The 23398-nt window shown below is 42.0% G+C and overlaps 1 long non-coding RNA gene across 1 annotated transcript; it reads right to left on the bottom strand.

The window, feature by feature from the left end:
- Positions 1-1946: 1946 nt before the first annotated feature.
- Positions 1947-23394, bottom strand: LOC147821823 (uncharacterized). Its single transcript, XR_015446496.1, has 3 exons — positions 23148-23394; positions 16146-16197; positions 1947-2737 (listed from the first exon to the last, which is right to left on the bottom strand). It is a non-coding gene; the product is annotated as an uncharacterized LOC147821823 (long non-coding RNA).
- Positions 23395-23398: the final 4 nt, after the last annotated feature.

Genomic DNA, 23398 nt, shown 5'->3' with positions numbered 1-23398 from the left:
GAAGGTGACCTTTGTCTCAGAAGCTCCTCTGAGGCCCCTCTTGAGAGGGAGTTGTGATTGTTCTGGGGTTGCTTTTCCCTGGCAGCATGTGTAGACCACAGGGACTACAGCTAGGCAGCCTGCATTTGGAGTTCAGCTCCTCCACTTATGAGATGTATGCTTAGATCCATTACATAAGTTTCCTCATCCTCAAAACATAATAATGGTACCTTTCTCCTAGGGTTACTATTAGGACTAAATTTGGAAAATTTTTCAAGCAGTCTCTGAAAAGTAGTATGTGCAATACAAGTAAATGTTATCTATTACCATTACTAGTGGTAATGAGAGTTATAAAATAACTTAGAATAGTGCCTGGCACATCGTAACTGTTAAATGAATGTTAGTGATTATTATTATTATTAGCTCCATGGAGCAGAACTGGATTAGGAGCCTTGCATTAAAGGATCAGGACTCCGAAAGCACAGAGTCATTAAGAATGAAGCCCTAGAGGTTGAAATTGAAGCCTAGAATTTGGCCCCCTGTATTCCTAGTGCAGTAGCTGGACCTTTAGCTGGAGACAGCCACTGTGGCTTTGCTATTGACCAGGGCCACTTCCTGGAAAGCAGCAGACTTCACAATCTCTGTAAGATGGCAGCGACAAATGTGGTTCACGGCCAACTGGTTGGCCTTGGCAGTGATTGAGAAAATCAATATTGAAAAAGCAATTTTTCCTCCTCTGGCAAGAAATGATGTCATCATTGGAAAGAAGGAGCTTGGTAGGCTGGCTGGCTCATTGTTTTTAGGTAATGTGTTCTTGATGAAAAAATTGCTCAGTGAGTTGAACGTTGGGGCTGCCTTCTCCCATTTTACTCTGGAGGTTGCTACCAGTCCTGAAACGGGATATCTGAGCACATGCCTTGTTGTGGAGTGGCTTGTGCCTCTTTACAGGGGAAAGTGTTTTAGTTTTAGTTTTGTTTTCTTATAAGAGCTTTCATTATCTCTGAAACTAAAAGGATGATGACAAATGTCATTTCTGGAGGGGGGATGTTCTTCTTCCTTGGAAACAGAACTGTAGGCCTGTGGAAGGAAGCATGTTATTTAATTAAAGGAAGCATGTTATTTCATTAAAGGGTTTAGTTTTCAGTTTACCAGTTGATTCTGCAAGGGTAATGCTGAGCCATCAGTGTCTACAAGCATTTTAAGCAAGGATATTTCTTTGCTGATCAGTTACTTAAATAGGTGTATTCAAAAGAGGAAGCATGATGCCGAATGCTTGGAAATGTGAAAGGCAGTTACCAAGTACAGAAGACTGCAATGAAGGATGAAGAAAAGTAAAGCAGTGCTATCTACTGTGCTTGTCCTTCAAAAACACCGGTCATGTACTTGACGTAATTGTGGGCCGGGTCACAGTTCTCCTAGCCAGGGGTGTAGGAGGATAGGCTCCCATTTGCAGGTGAGGCTCCCAGTAGACTGAAGGGTTCTCCTAAGAGTTGACATGAGGATTTTCAAAACTCAAAGCATGCTTACACATTTTGAAATAAACCAAATACTAAAACAGCTTTCTAATTGCTTTTGGCTAAGATCATTAGACTAAACAAAACAATGAATTTGTTAGACTCCTCATGTGATGTGTGAGCTGAAAAACTTCACTGTGGAGTGAGGTATTGAAAAGATGCTAAACCAATAGCAGGGTATGGGTGGCAAAAGATGGAAGCAATTTATTTCTGATATTCTGACCCAGCACTCATCCACATAGGGCTTCTCATACCGCAAGAGAAGTCCTGCCTCTGCTTTGTTCGACATGAGGGTTACTACTTTAGTATTTGCCTCTTTTGTTGTGTAATCTGCCATTTTTGTTACTCAACCACTAATACAGAGCATTTCTTGTGTGCAGGACATTGGCTGATGTGAGTGTGTAAGAAAGGACAACAGGCCCAGCACAGTTGTATTATGTAAAGTGGCCTCTTTATTGTGTGGGCAAACACTTCTTTTGGGGGGACAGATTTGCAAGTGGTGATAGGCCCCTACTTACTAGCTACCCTTTGGTTGTTAAATGTTAGAAAACATAGTAAAAGTTTATGAGGAAACAGGAAAAGATTGAAATCTCTTGGTAAAACCCATTTCCATTAACTGCTATTAAGAGGGAATGGGTAGGACACCAATATCTAGTCAGGAGGTCACGGATATATTTTGGAAATAGACCATCTAAAGCAGCAGCAGCAACTGAAATTAAACAAAGCTATAATACTCTATATACTCATCTTAGTTTCCCATCTGTTATGGCTTAGATTTACTGTGGATGTCCCCCAATGCCTCATGCACTCATAGGTGGGACTTTTGGGAGGTAGCTGGATCATGGATGTGTGAGACTGAATTGTGGATGTTTGATATCTGTATTAGTCCACAATTGGTTTAGCATAGTTGTGAGTGATGGAATTACTAAAGAGGAAAGCCCCATCCTGGGTGTGGGTGGTATCAATCCGTAGGCTTATAGGCTATATAGAATAAAAGGGAAAGCAGAAGGAAGGCTGTTTTTCCCTGTCTACCCTGCCATGGACTGTTTTTCCTTTGCCATGCCTCTCAGCCATGCTGCCCTACCTTGGAGCCAGCAGACTATGGACTGAAACCTCTATAAACTGTGAGCCAGAATAAACATTTCTTCCTTTAATTTGTGGATATTGGGTATTTTGTTCCAGCAATGAGAAAAGTAACTAAGACACCATCTTCCTCAGAATCATCTAGTAGACAGAAATCAGAGCTGCAAACAAAGAAATAAGCAAAATTAGTCATATTAAAATAGTACCCACCAAAGATGAAAATTTGAACCATCTGGGATTATGTCTTCTTCATATAATTATGATCAAGGAATGGGGTTCTTATTAATTGGGTACCAAAATGAACAAAGAATAATAAGATTGCATCAATTTATCCTGTAAGAAACTCTTTTTAGGATCAAATGCATCAGAATTTTCTTTTTTTCTTTTTTTCATACAGGGGATTGAACTCAGGACCTTGTGAGGCAGGTGGCAGAACCACTGAGCTAAATCTCTGGCTGCATCAGAATTTTCTAGGGCATGAGGCTATCATTTAGACACTGATTCTGGTAAATCTGAAAATGTAGTAGTTTAGAAATTCCTACTGGTAGAATATGAGACAAACTAGCTTTTGTTATGATAAAGATTGTCCTGTTGGCCATGGCATGAAAAGACAAGGAGTGGCAGACATCATTATCCCTTTTAAACCCAGTTCCATATGAGTCCAAAGTGATTGTTTTGAGTTGAATGCAAAACAGCTATGCCAAGAGCTCCGTGAAGGTCCCAAGATTTACTAGCCATGTTTTCCTGAGAATAAGACCTACCTGGAAAATAAGTGCTAGCCATTACCATTATGATGGACAATGTCATGCAGAAGGTTATACCTCCCTATTCTGTTGCTCAGTGGCTACTCGATAAGACAGGTAAGACTGATAAGACCGGTAAGGCAAAGTGATTGGGGATGGCATATTTTAATCTCAGTTTTCAAGGCTGATTATTTTTCCAGTTAGGTCCTATTTTTGGGGAAACAGCATAACATTTCTGTTGGAATTCCATGGTCAGTCTAGGAAGATAGGCTTTTTTTTTTTTTTTTTTTACAGAAAAGACAAATTGTTTTCTTGTATCATAAGTAAAAAGAAAAAATATTAGGCATTATGTCTGACTCAACAAGTGGAATGTATATACAAGTGTGGTTAACAAGCAATTGCCTCATTGTTATTTAAATCAGTTCATAAAAATCTAATCTATGAACAAAAAATTCCATATTCTCTACTATAGACTATAAGAATCAAGTACATCTAAATAAAGCTTCAAAACAATAAATTAAAATTAGCTTCCAGACATCTCTGAAATGGTTAATTCTATCTAGGCTGGTAACAAGTTTTTCCAAGCATTAAATGGGAACATAAGCAAAATGCATAGTTGAAAAATGGGGATCAGACCCCTTCTTCATACATCATAAGATGATTGATATACTCAAAATCTGCAAATTCATATCCATCAAGCCCCCTCATGACGTCATTATCATCTGGGGTGAGCCGGACAGGTTCATTAATAAATTCAGGATCAAAGTTGTCCAAACTGAATCACTCAGAGATATTTGGTTTAAATAGAGGCACCACCTGCTTTTATTCCATCATGTCCCAGTCCACATTTTGAAAGAATGGATGCTCCTGAATATCTGCAAAGCCTCTGTGAGGATCACAACCCAGTCATTCTTTTGGGTCCTTGTTCAGAAAACCCTCTAGGACACTTGCAGCTTGTACAGACAGAAAATGAGGTATGACAATGTCTCTTTCCAAAATTACTTGCAAGACATGCTGGATTGAGTTTTCATAAGGGTTATCAGAGCTCTCATCAAGATGGAATGGAGACTTTCCAATCATCATGATATACATCAATACACCAAGATTCCACCAGTCCACACTGAAACTGTAATCTTCCCTTCTTATAAGTTCTGGAGCCATGAAATTAGGAGTGCCGCAGAAAGTGCGGGTTGTGTCTCCTGGCTGTAAGCCTTCCTTACACAAGCAAAAATTGATGAGTTTAATGTGCCCTTCTGAGTCTAGTAATACATTTTCTAATTTTAAAATTCTGTAAAGTATTCCTTGCTGATGAAGGTAGTTGACTGCTAAACTGATTTCTGCGGAGTAAAACCTGGCATGTTCTTCAGGAAGCTGTCTTTGTTGCTGCACATGAAACAGTAGATCTCCCCCACTGACATAGTCTAGAACAAGGAACAGTCTGCTTTCTGTCTGGAAGCAAGCATGCAGTCCAACTAGAAAAGGACAATTGGATGCCTGCTCTAGAATGCGCTTCTCTTTCTGTATCCGATCAATGTTGACGTGCTCTTTTTTCACTGCTTTCATTGCATACATATGATTTGATTCTTTCTCTTGGATTAACAGTATTTTCCCATAAATTCCTCTGCCAATCACTCAGAGCAAATCAAAGTCCTCAAGACCTAGAACCAGATGAAGCTTTGCCACCTTCCCTGGTGTTCCCTGCCTCATTCTCTTCATCAACTTGTTCTAAAGCCTCATGAGTTGAAAGGCTATGTGGGATCACTGTGTGTGCAGGGTCTGAAGCCATGGATGATTGATCGACTGGCACCATGGGCTCTGATGGTAAAGAATGCTGCCCACATTCAATTGTGACAAGTTTGTGGCACTTCTTGTGAACTGAGAGTTTACAGTTGGTGCACTTACACATCTGGCGGCCAAGTCTCCCTACATGGTCTGTGCAGACAGCACAACGAGCTCACCTGCTGAACTGTTTGGCTTGAAAAGTGTGGCCATTCACATAATACAGCTTTCTCCAGCAGCCTGCAGCTCTGTGGTGGATGGATTTCTCTCCTCCTGGACAAGGCACTTTAGGATGTTCTGGTATACAAGGCGATGAATGAATTAAGAGCTCAGAATCTTTCTTTAGTTCAGAAACCCTAATAGCCTCTTCTAACTCCAACTGAGGTGACACAGTGTCTGGGTCTCCTTCCTCCTCTACCCAGTGTGTGGTGAAAAGCTGTTTATTGTCCAAACACCACACATCTCGATCTTTATCACACAGGCCCTCAGAGGAAATGGAATTCTCAAGAGACCTTGTCATGATATCTCTTCCCAAAATCAGGGCCGATCAGGTAGAGGTGTGGGTGGTGGAGGTGCCTGGGAAGAAGGGACCATAGACGGGTTGGCTGCCTAGGGAAACAGGCAGGCAGGGCTCAGAGAATGAGAGTGGCCTGACCGCCTACAGGGACCATACTGGCCGGAATCCTGCAAGGCGCCTTGTGAAGTTGTTTCCAATAGTGCCGGCCAGGCCTGGACGGATGTACACCAGGCTTCTCAGTGTCTCTTAGGGGCCGGTGGCTGTGACTTTGGTCTCCCCCCCTGGACTTTGACTCTCTAGGTTTTCTGTGCCTGGCTCTGGGGAGGCCTTCCCTGGGTGTTTCTGGGCCTGGTGATACTTGCCCCACGCTCTTCCCAGTTTCTGTGTCATTGGTATTTGGGCTTAGGGAGACTTCACTGGGGTACCTTGATTTTGGTAGGTCACTGGTGGTCACTCCTGGGGAGACCGTCCCTGGGGTGTCTGTGACAGTTGTGTGGCTGCTGCAGCATGGCCTGTGGCATCTGGATGGAGTCAGCCATCTTCTTAATCTTTCATAGATACTTTCTCTACCTGGGGTCCTGAGGCTGCAGCCTCTCGAAGTGGAGAAGCAGCTCAGCATGTTCGCTGTTGACCGACTCTGGCCAAGTAAGCTTGGGAGATGGCTGTTACTAGATTGTGACACCCATTAACAAGGGTTCCAAGTTCTGTTTGGAGATGTTGCCAAGGAGGTGAGCTCATGTCTTGGGGGTTCCATAACCTGAGTCTCCATATAATAGAAAAGCCTATAGCCCTGTAGGGATAGAGACCCCCTAGGCAGGGAGAGATGAGCCCCTCCCCGAAGGAGTTCAGATAGCTGGCAGAACAGGCTTAACCACCCATAAAAAGCTGACAGTCTGCTGAAGCTGCACCTCCTCTTCACACTGTACTCAGCAAAACTTGGTTTGCTAAGATCAAAAGGAAAAAGAACCTTGGCCCAAAGATGTAAATGGCCCCTGAAAAGACCCTTCCTTGTTGTCCCTAGTAATGAGCTAAGTTAATCATTAACCAATCAGGTAGGGGCGCCCTCAGCCCAGAGGCAGGATAGGCCCCCAACTACTATAAAACCAGCATCTTAAGCCCCCCTGCAATGGTGGCTCTGTTTTGGGCACCCCTGCCTGTCTCTCTGCGAAAAGGCAGCTGTACTCTTGCATGCTTGCTGAATAAAAGTACAACTTTGCTTCTATGCTTTCGGTCTCTATCTGATTCTTCCACAACCTTCTGCGTCTTCGGGAGAGCCAGGCCCGGGACTGTGGGGACTCTCCCCCTGTCTCCGCCTGTGACAGCCATTTTTTCTTCATACTAAATAAATCACTGGCCACTTATTTTGTTATTTTTATCTAAGTATCTATGAATATTTTTTCTCTTTCTCATCTATCTGTTTTTGTATTATTGGGGCTTGTACTCTGCATCTCCTCAATGAACTCTATCCTCAAACATTTTACTCCAGATACCCACTAAGGGTCTCACTAACTCACCAAATTGGTCGGGCTGGACTCCACCATGTGACCTTCTTACCTCGCTGTCCGGAGTGCTGGGACTGCAGTCACACACCATCCTGCCTGATTCCGTGTGCAACCACAGTGGTCTGGGGTGCCTTTATTGCAGAGATTTTCTTCACTTTTCCAGTGGGCTTCCCTTTTCATCAAGGAGCCTGAGAGGGGCCCTCTTTCTGATGCTCACTTCTGCTCTGTCTTCTGGAGCTCAGAACAATGTCCTTTATGACCCCCTGCACCTCTGTGCTGTGGATCCAAACACTGTCTCAGCGCAGCCACCGGGGCGGGGGAGAGTGGTGCTGCTGGCACCCACGCAGCTCACCTCCTCGGCACTGGGCGGGGGGGGGGCTCTGCTCCTCGAGTTTTTTGCTATTTTGCACTGTGAAGTATACCTGAGGATTTTATGTGGCTATGGTGTCCCTGGGCCTACTCTAGAAAGTTGTATAACAAATTTCTTCTATGTGAGGGTCAACCTGATACCAGCAACATTGAGCTATTGAAATCTTGATTTGAGGATCTGCAAAGAGGTGAACCTGAAGAAGATAGCTTGCACAGGACAGACCCCTTTGGAGCACCGCTTGTTTACCCTTCGTGACTGTGCACCCAGCTGGGAGCAGCAGCGTTTATCAGGAAGAGAGTGTCAGGTCACATGTTGCCAGCAAATTGTTACCTGCTTCCAGATGTGATGGAGGATGCTTGTAATCCCAGCACCTGGAAACTGAGCATATGCATTTGAAGTCAGCCTCAGCTACATACTATGTTCAAGTCCAGCCCGAACTACATAGCAAGATCCTGTGCATGGGGCTGGTGTGGCTTCTGCACCTCCATCACAGGGGCTCTCTGATGTCCAAGAGGAGGCAGCACAGCTCCTTGTCCTCCCCTCACTCCCCGATCCTGATGTCGTCACAGAAATCAGCATCCTGGTTCAATTATCACTGCATAACGAACCATCTCAGAATATAAAGACTTCAAATATCTTTAATATTAGGGACCATGAGTCTGGTTGCATCGTGGCTTCTTCAGCTGACCCTGCCTCCATCATTCTTGGAGCAACATTCCATTAATGGACATTCTCAGTAGTATGCCTTGAAAGAACATGTACAAGACACTGATGGATACCACCGCTGTGGTGCATGATGAGAGGCACAGCTCTTTCTTGCTGAGATCAGAAATATGGCAAAGATTTCTTTTCTCACAATTTTTCTTCAGTATCACAGTAGAAGTTGTAGCTGTGCCTTAGAGCCGAGCCCAGTGGCCGCTGGACACTGAGGCCTGAGCACCTGTGTGTGGTGGCAGGAGCGCCATGGACTCCCACTGCAGCTGGTGTGTTCATTGGGTGGCTGGTACCTTCCAGGGCGTGGCTGGCATTCGCTGCCCCCTCTAGGCCATGACTCCAGTCCCTTGTGCTGTTCAATCGCATCTATCCATTGTTGTTGTCTGTGATCTGGATCCTGAGCGTGAAGATACCAAACACTGTCATTTACACTAACATCAAATCGACATTCATCAAAATCATGAGGCTTGATCACAGCCTTGCTAAGACAGAGGGATCCCTTGCAGCCATACTCTGTCTCATCTTCAGATTTGTAGTAACTCAGAGTATTATTTTTCAAAACTACCCAACGATCCTGGTACCCATGAATGTAGTTTGTCCACTTGCTCAGGACCCCACAGCGCACCACAGGCAGCCTGGATTCCGTCTCCCGGTCCTCCTCGGAGCCTGAGGAGGTCCAGCTCTGGTTATCCGCCATGGAGGGGCAAGAGGCAAGCAGGAGACCGCCCCCACCCCGCTGCGCCTGAGGAGGCACCCAGTCCCGGGGCTGAAGGGTCGGGGGATGGCAAAGCCAAGAGCGCCTACTGCTGCGCGGGAGGGGGGGGATGTCAGGAGGAGAGGTGAAGTCAGCCAGCCGCTGCGCCTGACACCGAGCGGACCGCGGAAGGCGGACGAGCCAGGAAGGAAGCCTGCCCTTCCAGCCATCAGCCGCCGTTGCAGTGACCCCTGCGCTGTGCCCCGGAGCCGCCAAGTGAACTCTGCCCCCTCGGTGCCAAACCTCAAGTTGGGGAAGGAAAAAGAGAGAGAAGGGAACAGAAAATCCAACTACGGGGATCTGGATCCACTCACACCTCCGCTCTGGCCGCCATCTTCCTGCCTGGCCCACTATTTACCTTCCCCTCCCTAATCCCCTTCCCTCCCCTCCGCCATCCCCTTCCACCCCTACACCCTTCCCTGCCCCGTATATATTTCTCTCTTGATGTCTTTATTGATTCACTGGTTGGGCAAAAGTGTATTATTCAATTTCCATTTTTTTGTGTAGTTTCCATGCTTTCTTTTGCTGTGGATTTATACTTTCATTCCATTGTAATTTGATACCATGCATGAGATTTTTTTCAATTTTTTCTATTTATTAAGAATTGCTTTATGGCATAAATTATTTTCTGTTTTAGAGAAAGTTCTGTGAGCTACAGAAAACAATGTGTATTGGGCTGTTGTTGGATGGAACGCTCTGTAGATGTTTGTTAAGTTTACTTAATGTATAGAGTAGTTTAACTTGGTTGTTTCTTTGTTGATTTTTTTGTCTGATTGACCTATTTGTGAGAGTAGGATACTGAAGTCATTTATTATGATTGCATGAGTTCTATCAAACCGTTTATGCCATTATGTTTGTTGTAGGAAAATTGACCTCAACAAATTGAACATCAACTGATGTTCAGTGCATATATAATTGTTTTCTTTTCTTGATTAATTATTTTCTTTACCAATACATGGTGGCCTTGCTTATGTTTTCTAATTTTTGCTTGAAATCTACTTTGTCAGATATATAGAAAGCTAGTCCTGCTTGCTTTTGGGCTTCAGCTGCCTGGAGTATCATCTTACATCCTTTCACTTTTAGTCTGTGTATATTTTTGCATGTGAGGTGTGTTTCTTGCAGGCAACATATTGTTGAATCTTGTTTTATTTTTCTTTGTTTTTGATCCAATATGCTAATCTGTGTCTTTTACTTGGAGCATTAAAACCATTTAGAGAGTGTGTTACAACTGAAAGGCATGTATTGATTCTTGTCATTTTATTCTGTTTCTAGTGTTTGATTCATTCCCAATTTCCATTCTTTTATGTACTCTCCCAGTGAGATTTTTTTTATTTCCCTTGGCCTTGTGGTTGTGACTGTTCTCTTCCTCTGTGCTTAGGAATCCCTTAAGTGATTTCTGCAGTGCTGGTTTAGTGGTCGTGAATTTCTTTAGTTTATACTTGTCTTGGAAGGTCTTTATTTCTCCTTTGATTTTGAAGGCTAATTTTGCCTGATCTGAGTTGGCAACTATTTTCTTTAAAGGTTTGAAATACATCATTCCAAGCCCTCCTGCTCTTTAGAAGTTTTGTTGAGATATCTGCTGTTGCTCTGATCGGTTTGCCATTTTAAATGATTTGCCATTATAAATGTTTTTCACTAACTGGTTTTAATATTATTTTTTGTTCTAAATTTTTTGACAATTTGACTATGATATGTCATGGAGAAATTCTTTCCTGGTCATATCTATTGAAGTTCTAAATGCTACCAGTATAGTACCTGGGTGTTCATCTCATTCCCCAGATTTGGGAAAATTTCTGCTATAATTTCAATCAATAGGTTTTCCATTCCATTCGCCTGTATTTTCTCACCCACCTTGAGGTCAATGAATCTTAAATTTGTTCTAGAATTTTTCAAGCATTCTTCAATAATATTTTCATTATTTCTTATTATTTTTTTCTTTATTATTGTGTCCATCTTGCCTTCAAGTTCTGATATTCTTTTATCTGATTCATCAAGCCTACTGCTGAGACTTTCAGTTGAGTTTTTTATTTGACTAAAGATTTTATTTCTAGAATTTCTGTTTCTCTTCTAGAACTCTTCTTCTAGATCTCTTTATTGAAGTGGTATTTCATATACTGTATTGTCTTCTTTAATTGGATGCCTCCTGATAAAAGGATGAATGTGAGGGGTTTTTTTGTTTTTTTTTTTTTTGGTCCTTCTCCACCACTCTCCAAATGTAGAAGCCATTTAGGTCAGACTGGTGGCTGAGCTCTGTCCCTTTGTGGTTGTACATAAGGTCTTGAATAGCTCTGTCAGTGGTAAGACTGAACCATTATTACCACCCCAGGCCATCCACTGAATCTCTCATTTGCATAGCCCATGGGCAGATCTGGACTATGGGCCAGAGTTTCATAAGTTTCCAGACTGTGCCCTTAGAGGCATGGTGGGCCAGTGACTACACACTGCTATGTTTACTCTGAATGACAGAGACGAGCAGGGGACATTGGGTGCACAGGGTCTGTGCTGAGATGAGAGCTGCACATGCCCAGCCTCCTACAGTCTTTGAAGTGATGCTCCCAGACTGAGACCCCCTCATTTAAACTCTTCCTGCCACAGTGTTTAAACTGCCCTTGTCTTGCTTGTTGCCCTTTTCTATGTTGGTATTCCCCTCTGCCTGGCTATGTCCAGTGCTGGGTGGGTTTCACACTGTTGTGCCATTTGCTGAGACTTTCCCAGCCTGAGGTCCAGTCTCCTCAGAGCCTGGCACTAGGGTGTTTCTCCCATCCATGATTTTAGCTTTTCTGTGTCATGGTCCCCATTCTCCTGGTCCCAGGCTGACTCTCAGAGAGGGTGCCTGTTGCCTCCTGGAGAGAAGTGGCTGTCATCCTGGAGACATAAAAAATCTGAGGTTTTCTGTTCTCTAATGACATCTATCAAGGCAGAAGAAATAGTGGGAATTTCCATTCCCTTGCCTGACCCCTTGACTAAACTTGGATCTCCTTTCTGCTCAGGCTGTGTCTTTGTGCAGTAGTGATGTCAGCACTCACTGGAGTGTGCTGAGATTTTCTCTTACCACCCATACCCTCAAGCAGCCCTTCATTCAGTGCCACAGTGCATTACTTCTACTACTGAGTTATCTTTCTATTTACCTGTACTTCTGGGTTCCTCTTGCTTGCTCACTCAAGTTGCGATCGAGTAAGTTCCTGTGGTTCCCCTATTTTCTCCTAGGGCTCTGCACCTCTTGGTTTGGACAACTATCCTGGAACAATTCTTGCCTGACTCTAGGCTGTGATCTTTGAAAGCCTTGCTCTTAACCCATGGCTCTTCTTATGAACCAGCTCTTTACCCACAGAAGACTGAGAAGTATGTGCCTCAGTGTCCTGACTCCTTATCTATCCTGTCCCTGTACTTAAGAGTTCTTTGTCATCTCTTCTGCAGCCTGTGCTCAGATAAGGGCACCAGAAAACCCAGGCCATCCACTGAATCTCTCATTTGCATAGCCCATGGGCAGATCCGGACTATGGGCCAGAGTTTCATAAGTTCCCAGACTGTGCCCTTGGAGGCATGGCAGGCCAGTGACTACACACTGTTATGTTTACTCTAAATGACAAAGAACAGAGGACATTGGGTGCACAGGGTCTGTGCTCAGTGACAATATTAAACAATAGAAATTATGGGTCCTACATATATGATAATAATTATTCCTATCACATTATTTCTATTACCACAGTATCTGGCACATGCTAAGTTTTTACTGAGTAGCTGAATTGGGATACCTATTGCTTGCTCAGTGGTGTGCTAAAATTTTATGTAATTTATCTCACTTTATGTTCGCTGTCTTTCTTCTCTGTGTGGTACTGGTGGTTGAACCCAGGAGCTTCACACTGAGCTATAATCCCAGGCCTTTAAAATTTTTGTCTTGTTTTGAGACAGGGTCTTTCTAAGTCACCAAATTGTTCAGGCTAGGCTCTAAATTGTGATCTTCCTGCTTCAGCTCTCAGATTGCTTAGATTATAGGCATTCACTACTACACCCAGCTTCTCTTTCTTAATCAAAATGTAATTTATATACATTAAGCACACAGATCATAATTGTGCAGTCTGATGAATTTTCACAGCTTTGTAGTCAACACTCTGTTAAGATATAGAAAATGTCTATCAGGCTACAAAATTCCCTCGTGTCTTCTATAGTCAGGCCCTGACCTCTGCCTAGAAGGCACCCCAGGTCTGACTTTGTTGGACACAATTTCAATCTATTCAAGCCTATCACTGAACTTCATGTAAATGGAACCATATAGATGCCTTCTTTGTGTCTGGTTTCTTTCATTGAAGCGATTTTTTAAACATTTAGTTTTAACTTTTAAAACAATTTTGCAGTTGTATGTTGTGGTGTCCATTTTATGGGATGAGAAACTGTGTCTCAGGATTAAGAAACTTTCCCAAGGCTATACTGGGCATGTGACCCAACCACACCTGACTCCTGATCCATCTGGTTCTGAGTGTGGAATGTGAAGGGCATGGCATCCTGATCCTCAGATTCCTGAAATTGCACATTCAAAAGACTTTTTACACAAGCATGCCAAAACCCTGGACACTTTCCTTTCTGGTGATTCTCCTATAAGGTTGTCCTTCCCTGTGAGGTTGACACAGTGATCCACCTAAAGGGGGGTCTAGAACCTCATAGAAATGTGAGGGCTTTGTGTCTGGGTGTTCCGTCTATCTCCAGGGTGAGAATGAGTCCATGCCATAGATGTATCAGCCCTCTTATGATAGCACCAATCCTGTGCCCACATCTGCTTCCTCAGCGACCTGTACTAATGGCTTCTGATTGGGTCTGAGCTCCTGTGAGAAGGAAGGAAGTAGAGGTGAGATCTCTGCCCATAAGGACCTTGCCTTTTAATGGGAAGAGTGCATGGCAGGCAAGAGAGGACAATATACAGATCTGTGAGTAATAGAAATGTAAACACTTGTGTTCGTGCCATCAGGGCTGTGCATAGGAGGGGATGCCTGGTGTGACCAAGTTGAGGGAGAAGGAAGAGGGAGAGCCAGAGACTATGAGAATGTGTTGTTCCAGATCAGTGGAGGTTAAGGTAGAAGTGTTAGTGAAGTCTTTCTAGAGGGAGGAAAATGGAACCTTGATGATGAAAACATTTAGAGAACATTTTTTGGAGAAGGGCTAGTGTTTGCCGAGACCTTTCCAGGTCTTTCTGCTCCTGACCAGACACTTGCCTGACCTCATGAGCATCATAAATCCTATTTTTTGGAATAGGAAACTGACTCAGGAAATGTAAGCCTTCCAGTGTCACCCTGCTGATAGGAGACATGTTAGTCATCCAGCAGATGGGGACAGAGTTAGATATTCTTTGTGGGAGGAAATAGGGATTGGCCTTAAGCTATGATAGATTATAGTGAAAACCAGAGATGAAAAACTCAGCTAAGAGTCCATTCCAATATTAGGGGACACAGTTGTAAAGATGCTCATGATGAAATGAGACAAATTGGCCACTAATTCCAAAGCCTCTCTCTGGTTTATTTGTTTGCAGATTTACTATAATAGCATGAATTCTAATTCTGCCACTTGCTGGCTGTGTAGCCTTGCACAAATTACTTCTCAAATTTCCTTTACTGGTTAAAATGTGGAAAAAATGCTTATTTCATACAATTACTACAATTCTAAAATGGACTGCAGTGTGCAACCTGCATGTCACCATGTGTAACTCCTGCAGGTCTCCATAGATGGTAGCTTTGCCTATTGCATAAATCACTCCTACCTTGGAGCAGAGAGAAGTTGGGATGGATTCACAGTTCTCAGCAGGAAAACTGTACCTACTGTTTGTAATGGGGGAGCATCAGAGAGGAGGAGCATTTTAAGAGGGTTCAGATTGGGCAAAAGTAAAAAGAAGATCATGGATTTCATTTTGGATGCAGAAGAAGTGATTGGGAAAATTTATTCACGTAAGTACCCAGTTGATGGATGGATGGATTATTTGCAGCAATGAGTTTAAAGAAAATTAGAGAATTCACAGGGCTAAGTACCATTTGACTGGTGGGAAGTGGTGGAGAAGGTGTGTGTGTGTGAGTGTGTGTGTGTATGTTTGTGTATACAGGCAGGGATGGGGGTTATGTCTTTTGTAATAAAGGGTGTGGAACGTCATCCTGGCACTTCAAATCAAAGACATTTCTTCTTTCCTAATAGCATTAAATAATTGTTACAGAAACAGGCAAATAAAGTAAGATAAATTTTGTATTTAGCATATGTGGAAATATTATGAATAGTTGCGGACTCAGTTCTCTTTGATGCCCTTTGACAATCTGATAATTTTTGCAAAGATGTACTTAACATGCTGTTTCATGCAAAGCTAGATTCTGCCCCTTGTTTAAAAAATACACGACATCATTAATTTTCCGTCCTGTATATTAATTTTCCTGAGAGCACCGTGTATTTCTCTTCCCTTCCACTTTGTTTAAAGTCAGTTGTTGACAACTTTCCAGCATGTCAAACTCTCATCGCTAATAATTGCTTAAGGACCCCTAACTTCTACAAATGTTGGTTCCAGCTCCAAACCCCATGCTAGCCCTGCAAGGAAAAAAAAAACTAGAGGGAGGAAGAAAGAACTTCTTCTGATGAATTTTTGATTCTCCTTCTTAACAAAGAAATGCCTGAGATTCAAAGCAATAGCTTAAAGTGATATTATAAAATAGAATATGGAGTGCACTGTTCTGAATGACTCTTTGCTTTTAATGTGGGGCTGAAAAATTGTCAGTGCCTTTTTTGATTAGATGGGATTTTTTTTTTTGTTCTTGATCTAAGAATTGAGGAGAAAAACATGCTACTTGCATTTGAATATGGCATGAGCAGAGATGTAATGTGTTGGAGATAAAGTAATAGCAGCAACGCCTTAAGGCAGCACCTGTATCGTGGGTCAATGCCACCTCTCTTTAGATCGCTGCTGCGCCACTCTTTCTGCAGAGGCTTTATTAGGCCTAATTAGGTGGGCTGTCACTTTTATTGGTGATGGGAAAGGAAGATAAGTAGATCGCTTGTGTCATCTATCTCTATCCGGACGTGTCTAAAAAGTCTAAAGTGATTGCTGTAGGCCACAAATATATACCTCGAGAGGGAGAGGGAGCTGAAAAAAAGAAAACACAACAAAACACCCAGAACTGTAATAGGAAAAAAAAAAGGATGGGGAATCTCTAGTAATGCCTTACCTTTGGCACTGCTGTGTGTAATTTCAAACCACAGAGAAGAGAGTGAAGCATCCTAGAAGCAAAGAGGGAGAAGGTTGGATTTTATGATAGCTGAATGGAGTGGGGTGAGGGGAAATCTTCCTACCTAGGAGTCTGGCCATAAATTCTCAAGAAAAAGTTGGCCCAAGTTGTAACAAGAACTTCACCTGTGGTACTGCTGAGCAGTAAAGAGGCCCATTAATCCTGGTGGATCACAGTGCTACACCTTATTCCCTCCCTCCCTGCAGCCCTTCTTCCCTCCCTCCCACCCTCCCTTCTTTCCTTTCTTTCTTCCTTCCTTCCCTTCCTTCTCCCCTCCTTTCTTCTCTTCTCTCCTCCTCCCTTCTTCCTTCCTGTCTCTCTTCTTTTAGATGATGATTGTCATAGTATCAAGGGAAATTGCTGAAAGTTTTAACAATCACAGTATATAACCCTTTGCCTAAGCACATCTCCTCAGTAAAACTATGTTATATCCAAGAGCTATATTTTATCCTTTTCTTTTGTCCATATCATTCCTAAAACGCTGCTAAATATGTACTGGGGGCCTGGAAAATAATAGTTTCAGTACTTCCTTAACTGCTGTGAGCAAGTAAGTTTTGCACTGCCAATTGAAAATTTACTTATTGTGGGGGTTTTTTTTGTATTAAATTCTTTTATTGGTACATTGTAGGTATATAACACAATTACATTTCTCATTGGGAATTGTACCTTTATATAATGCATCTTGGTTCTTATTTCTTCCCCATTCCTAGCCCTCCCTTCATGCCCTACACCCTTCCCTATTTACAAAGACTTTATTTCCATTTTTTCCATTTCTCATCATTTTTTCCTTTCCCTTCTTTCCTTTCCCCTGCCCCTCCCACTACCCCTACCCCATTGGACCTTTTCTTCCTATTTTACATTATTGATTATTCATTCTAATACTTGGTACATTTTAGGTATACAATGTAATGACATTCATCATTGGAAATTTGCACCTTTCTATAATCTCTCTTGGTTCTTATTTTTCACCCTTGCCCAGCCCTCCCTTCAACCCCTCCAGTCCTCCCTATTTACAAAGATTTTGTTCCTATTTTCCCATTTTCTCATATTAATCCCATTCCCTTCTATCCTTTCCCCTAGCCCTCCCACTTCCCCTTCCCCTTTGCCCCTTTTCTTCCTATTTCACATTACCTATTATACATTTAGTTCTTATTTACACTTTCAGTTTCTCACACCAGAGAAACTATTCAGCATTTACACATGTGTGTCCTATTTATTTCACTTAAGAGTATTGCCTCAATGTGCATCCACTTAGCTATAAATGTCTCTAATTTCTCATTTTTTATGGCTGAGTAGTGCTCCATTTTATAAAAAAACCACATTTTCTTTATCCAGTCTCCAGTTGATGGGCATTTGGGCTGTTTCCAAGCTTTAGCTATTACAAACTGTGCTGCTATGAACATGTCATTGTGGTATGATTCTTTTAATTCTTTGGGGAAGATCCCCAGCAGTGGAATAGTGGGGTCAAATGGGACTCCCAGTCCTAGTTCTTTGAGGTATCTCCATACTGATTTCCACAGTGCTTGCACCAGTCTACACTCCCACCAGCAGTGGAGCAGGGTTCCTCTTTCCCCACAGCCCCACCAGCATTTGTTATTGGCTGATTTCATGATAGCAGCCATTCTTTCTGGAGTGAGGTGGAATCTCAGCATTGTTTTCATTTGCATCTCTTGAATGACCAGTGATGTTGAACATTTTTTCATGTATTTATTTGCTATTTCTACTTCTTTGTGTGAGAAATGTCTGTTCATTTCAGATGCCCATTTTTGGATTGGGTCTTTAAATTTGAGAGGTCTGATCTTTTTAAGTTCTTTATAGATTCAAGATAGTAGACCTTTTTCTGAGGAAGAGCAGGTGAAGATTTTTTTCCCACATTGTGGGTTGTCTCTTCACACTGCTGGTGGTTTCTCTTGCTGTGCAGAAGCTTTTTAATAAGAAGAGATCCCATTTGTTGATTGTTTGTGCTAGTTCACGGGCAACTGAGGTTTTGTTCATAAAATCTTTTCCTACACCGATGTCTTCAAGGGTTCTACCTAACCTCTGTTCCAACTGGTTCAGAGTTTCTATTTTAATGTTTAGATCTTTAATCCATTTTGATTTTAGTTTAGTGCATGGTGAGAGATATAGGTCTAGTTTTAATCTTTGGCAAGTTGAAGCCCAATTTTTCCAGCACCATTTATTAAAGAGGCTATCTTTCCTCCAGTGAGGGTGTTTGGCTCCTTTGTCAAAGATGAGATGGCTGAGTGTGTCTGGTGTTGTTTCTGCATCTTCTAATCTGTTCCACTGGTCCTCAAGCCTGTTTCTTTGCCAGTACCATGCTGTTTTTATCACAGTAGCTTTGTAGTAGAGTTGCAGGTTGGGGATTGTGATACCCCCTGCCATATCTCTGTTACCTAGAATTGCTTTTGCTATTCTGGGTCTCTTCTTGCTCCAAATGAATTTTTGGATTGTTTTCTCGAGGTCTATGAAGTATGCTGCTGGGATCTCAATTGGAATTGCATTAAATCTATATAGCAGTTTTGGAAGTATGGCCATTTTCACTATATTAATCCTTCCTACCCAGGAGCAGGGGATGTCTGTCCATTTTCTGATATCATCTTCAATCTCTCTTTTCAGAGTGCCATAGTTTTCAGAGAAGAGGTCTTTGATTTCTTTCATTAGGTTGATTCCTAGGTATTTCAGTTTTTTGGATGCTATTGTGAAAGGAATTGTTTGCCCTATTTCTCTCTCAGTGAGTCTGTCATTGGTGTAGAGGAAAGCTATTGATTTTTGTGTGTTGACCTTGTAACCAGCTACTTGACTGAATTTGGTTATTAAGTCTAGAAGACTTTTGGTGGAGTTCTTGGGGGTCTTCTATATAGAGTATCATGTCATCTGCAAATAATGACAATTTGACTTCTTCCTTACCTATCTTTATTCCTTTTATTTCTTTCTCTTGTCTAATTGCCATGGCTACTGTTTCCAAAACTACACTGAACAGTAGTGGTGATAGTGGACATCCTTGTCTTGTTCCTGATTTTAGTGTGAAGGATTTCAGTTTTTGACCATTTAGTATGATATTGGCTGTTGGTTTTTCATAGATGGCTTCTATCAGTTTGAGGTAGAGACCATCTATTCCAATTTTTTGTAGGGTTTTTTTTTTAATCATAAATGCATGTTGAATTTTGTCAAATGCTTTTTCTGCGTCTATGGAGATAATCATATGGTTTTTGTCCATGGCTCTATTGATATAGTGTATTACATTGATTGATTTGCGTATATTGAACGATCCCTGCATCCCTGGGATGAATCCCACTTGATCAGGGTGTATGATCTTTTTTTTTTATATGAATTTAAAGTTTTTATTTATGTATTTCACTGTAGTGCTGTGACAACAAAATGACATCTGTGTACCAGAGCATACATACATCAACAGTAAGATGTAACTTTTTATTACACCACTGCTAAAATATTTAGCTTTTTATAGGAGACATAAGCATGTAAGATGGCCATACCAAATAATTTTCTGTTTTTCTTTCTTTAGATAATCTTAATTTTTAAATCCGTAATACTTTACCAACTTCACTGTTAATAGTACTGTAAATTATCTGGGTGATGGGGTGTGGGGTGGGAATCATTCAACTGTATACTATAATAGTTGCTAGAGTAATCTCACACACACCAATAAGGTACTGTCACCATAATTAAGGGCTAATTACTGTTATTAGTTGTACAATGATAAAGTTCTTTTGAAAATAACAGCCCATTTATATGTGAAAAATGCCCTTTCCACTTCCACAGAAGAAAAACAATATTCAGAAAGTTATTTTGGGCCTTGCTATGTCAAAAAGTCAACTGTACAAAGAGTATGATCTTCTTGATGATCTTCTGCATTCTGTTTGCCAGTATCTTATTAAGGATTTTTGCATCTATGTTCATTAGTGAGATTGGCCTATAGTTCTCTTTTTCAGTTGGGTCTTTCTCTGCTTTAGGGATCAAGGTGATGCTTGCTTCCAGGAATGAATTTGGGAGTATTGCTTCCCTTTCAATTTCATTGAAGAGTTTAAACAGTAGTGGCAGCAGTTCCTCTCTAACTGTCTTGTAGAATTCAGCAGTGAAGCCATCAGGGCCCGGGCTTTTCTTAGTTGATAAGTTTTTAATTACATTTTCAATTTCATTGGTTAATATTGGGTTGTTCAGAATTTTTAGGTCTTCTTTGTTCAACTTTGGTAATTCATATGTATCTAGGAATCTGTCCATTTCTTCTGTGTTGTCCATCTTATTGGCATATAGGTTCTGGAAGTAGGTATTGATGATCCTCTGGATTTCTGCTGGGTCTGTTGCAATTTCACCCTTTTCATTCCTAATTGCATGGATTTGGGGCTTTTCTTTCCTTTTTCTGACAAGGTTGGCTAAAGGTTTGTCAATTTTGTTGATTCTTTCGAAGAACCAACTCTTGGCTTCATTGATTTTTTTGTATCGTTCTCTTAGTCTCCATTGCATTGATTTCTCCTCTGATCTTTATAATTTCCTCCCTTGTATGAGCTTTGGGGTTGTCCTGGTCTTCTTTTTCTAGAAGCTTGAGGTTCAGCATCAGGTTGTTTAATTGGGCTCGTTCTGTTTTCCTAATAGCATATTCACTGCTATGAATTTCCCTCGTAAGACTGCTTTCATTGTGTCCCATAGATTCCGATATGTTGTATTGTCATTGTCATTTAATTGAAGGAACTGTCTGATTTCTTCTTTAATTTCCTCTGTGACCCATTGGTTATTCAGAAGTGTGTTGTTCAATTTCCATGTGTTTATGAAATTTTTTGAGTTTCTTTTGCTATGGATCTCCAATTTCATTGCACTACAGTCTGATAATATACAGGGGATAACTTCAATTCCTTTGCACTTACTTAAACATGTTCTGTGTGTGAGTATGTGGTCTATTTTGGAGAATGACCCATGTGCAGCTGAGAAGAATGTGTATTCTGATTTTGTGGGGTGGAACACTCTGTAAACATCTGTTAAGTTCATATGTTCAAGAGTTTGATTGAGTTCTAGTATTTCATTACTTATTTTTAGTCTAGTTGATCTATCTATTTGTGACAGTGGGGTGTTGAGGTCCCCCACTACAATTGTATTAGTGCATATAGGACTTTTCATGTCCGTTAGTATTTGTTTTATATAGTTGGGTGCACTAGTGTTTGGTGCATAGATATTTATGATTGTCATCTCTTCCTCTTGGATTGTTCCCTTTACAAGGATGTAGTGTCCTTCTTCATCTCTCTTAGTCAGTGTTGGTTTGAAATCTACTTGATCTGCCAAGAGGATAGCTACTCCTGCCTTTTTTCAGGTTCCTGTTACATGCAGTATTGTTTTCCACCCTTTAACTTTCAGTCTATGAGTTTCCTTTGGAATTAAGTATGTTTCTTGTATGCAGCATATTGTTGGATTTTGCTTCTTGACCCATTCTGCCAGTCTATTTCTTTTGATTGAACGTTGATGGTTATAACTGAAACGTATTGACTTGTCATTGCCATGACTTTTTCTTTTTGTTGCGTTCTCCCCCTTTACATTTAACTTCTTGTCATGCCAGATGGGTTCATTCTGCTTTCCTTCCTGGGGTTGTGATCCTCAATGTCTGTTCCTAGGATATTGTGTAAAATTCTTTGGAGTGCTGGTTTGGTATTCATGAAGTTCCTAAGGTGCTCTTTGTCATGAAAGTATCTTATTTCTCTATCCATTTTGAAAGATAGTTTTGCAGGGTACATCAATCTGGGTGGGAGGCTGTTTTCCTTTAGGGCTTGAAATACGTCACTCCAAGCTGTTCTTGCCTTGATGGTTTTTGTTGAGAAGTCTGCCGTGATTCTGATGGGCTTTCCTTTGTATGTGATTTGTTTCTTTTCTCTGACTGCTTGTAGAACTTTGTTCTTCTGTTGTGTTTCTGGAATGTTAACAATTATATGCCTATGTGTATTTTTTTGATCAAGGCTATTTGGAGTCCTATATGCCTCACTTATCTGTATGTCAAGCTCTTTTCCCCTGCTTGGGAAGTTTTCTGCCATTATTTCTGTGAAGAGATTTTTTATGTCATCTGCACTCTCTCGTGTTTCTTCATTGAGCTCAATCAGTCTTATGTTATTCTTTTTTTGCATCATCTAGCAGCTGCTGGATTGATTTCTCATGTTCCCTTATAATTTTAAAGCAATTTTTCTTTTCCTGGTCACTAGTTGCAGTCTTATCTTCTATATCTGAAATTCTGTCCTCACATTGGCTCATTCTGCTGTATAGCCTTTCAGTGGAGTTTTTCATGTCCTGGAAATCTATTTGCATCTGTTTTATGGATTCCATTTGTTTCTTATGTTGGGATTCCATCATGTTCCTGAGCTCCTCTCTAGATTTATTAATCATGTCTTGCACTAGGGGCACAATTTCTCCTGTTATCTGAGAAATTATTTCTGATTTCATTTTTTCCAGATCCTCTTTTGTTACCAGTTCAGTGGGTCCAGGTGGTTCAGTATCAGAGTGTTCCATCTCATTTCCCTTTGGGGTTGCAGTAGGTGATCTGGAAGTCTGGTTTTGAGACTTATTTACATGTTTTCTCATTTCGACTGGGGTGGGGAGCTGTTAGCGCCTGCCCAGATTACCTCCTCTGAGCTGGGTGAGGTGGGACAGGGGCCAGGAGCAGCGGTAGGGATGGTGACCCAAAAGCCCTTTCCTCTGGGCTGGGAGCAGTGGGAGGGATGGTGGCCAGGAAGCCCCTTCCTCTGGACCAGGAGCAGTGGGATGATGGCTCAGAAGCCCCTCCCTCTGGGCCGGGAGCGGTGGGAGTGATGGTGGCCCGGAAGCCCCTTCCTCTGGGCCATGAGTGGCAGGACAGAAGGTGGCCCAAAAGCCCCTTCCTCTGGACCAGGAGCAGTGGGACGATGGCTCAGAAGCCCCTACCTCTGGGCCGGGAACAGTGGGACTCAGTACCTTGGTCTGGTGGTCTGGTGTCCTCTGCGTCTTTGTAGTGTGGAATCAGGTGGCTGCCTGTCTGCAGCGGGGTGACTCGGCGTCCTCGGCGTGACCCAGGACCTTGGTAGGTCATGCACAGACCTTCCTGTCTGCAGCAGGCTGACTCGGCGTGTGTTCCGCATGACTGGGGACCTCGGTAGGGTGTGGGCAGACCTGCCTGTCTGCAGCGGGCTGATTCCTATTTATTGTGTTTTATAAAAAGTGTTGCT

Source organism: Heterocephalus glaber, unplaced genomic scaffold (genome assembly GCF_053883595.1).
Source record: "Heterocephalus glaber isolate CG9 unplaced genomic scaffold, H.glaber_assembly_v1.0 deba00001689, whole genome shotgun sequence".
In the NCBI taxonomy this organism is placed as follows: Eukaryota; Metazoa; Chordata; class Mammalia; order Rodentia; family Bathyergidae; genus Heterocephalus; species Heterocephalus glaber.
Note: the sequence above shows the minus strand (reverse complement) of the source record. Positions and strands in the feature narration are given on the sequence as shown.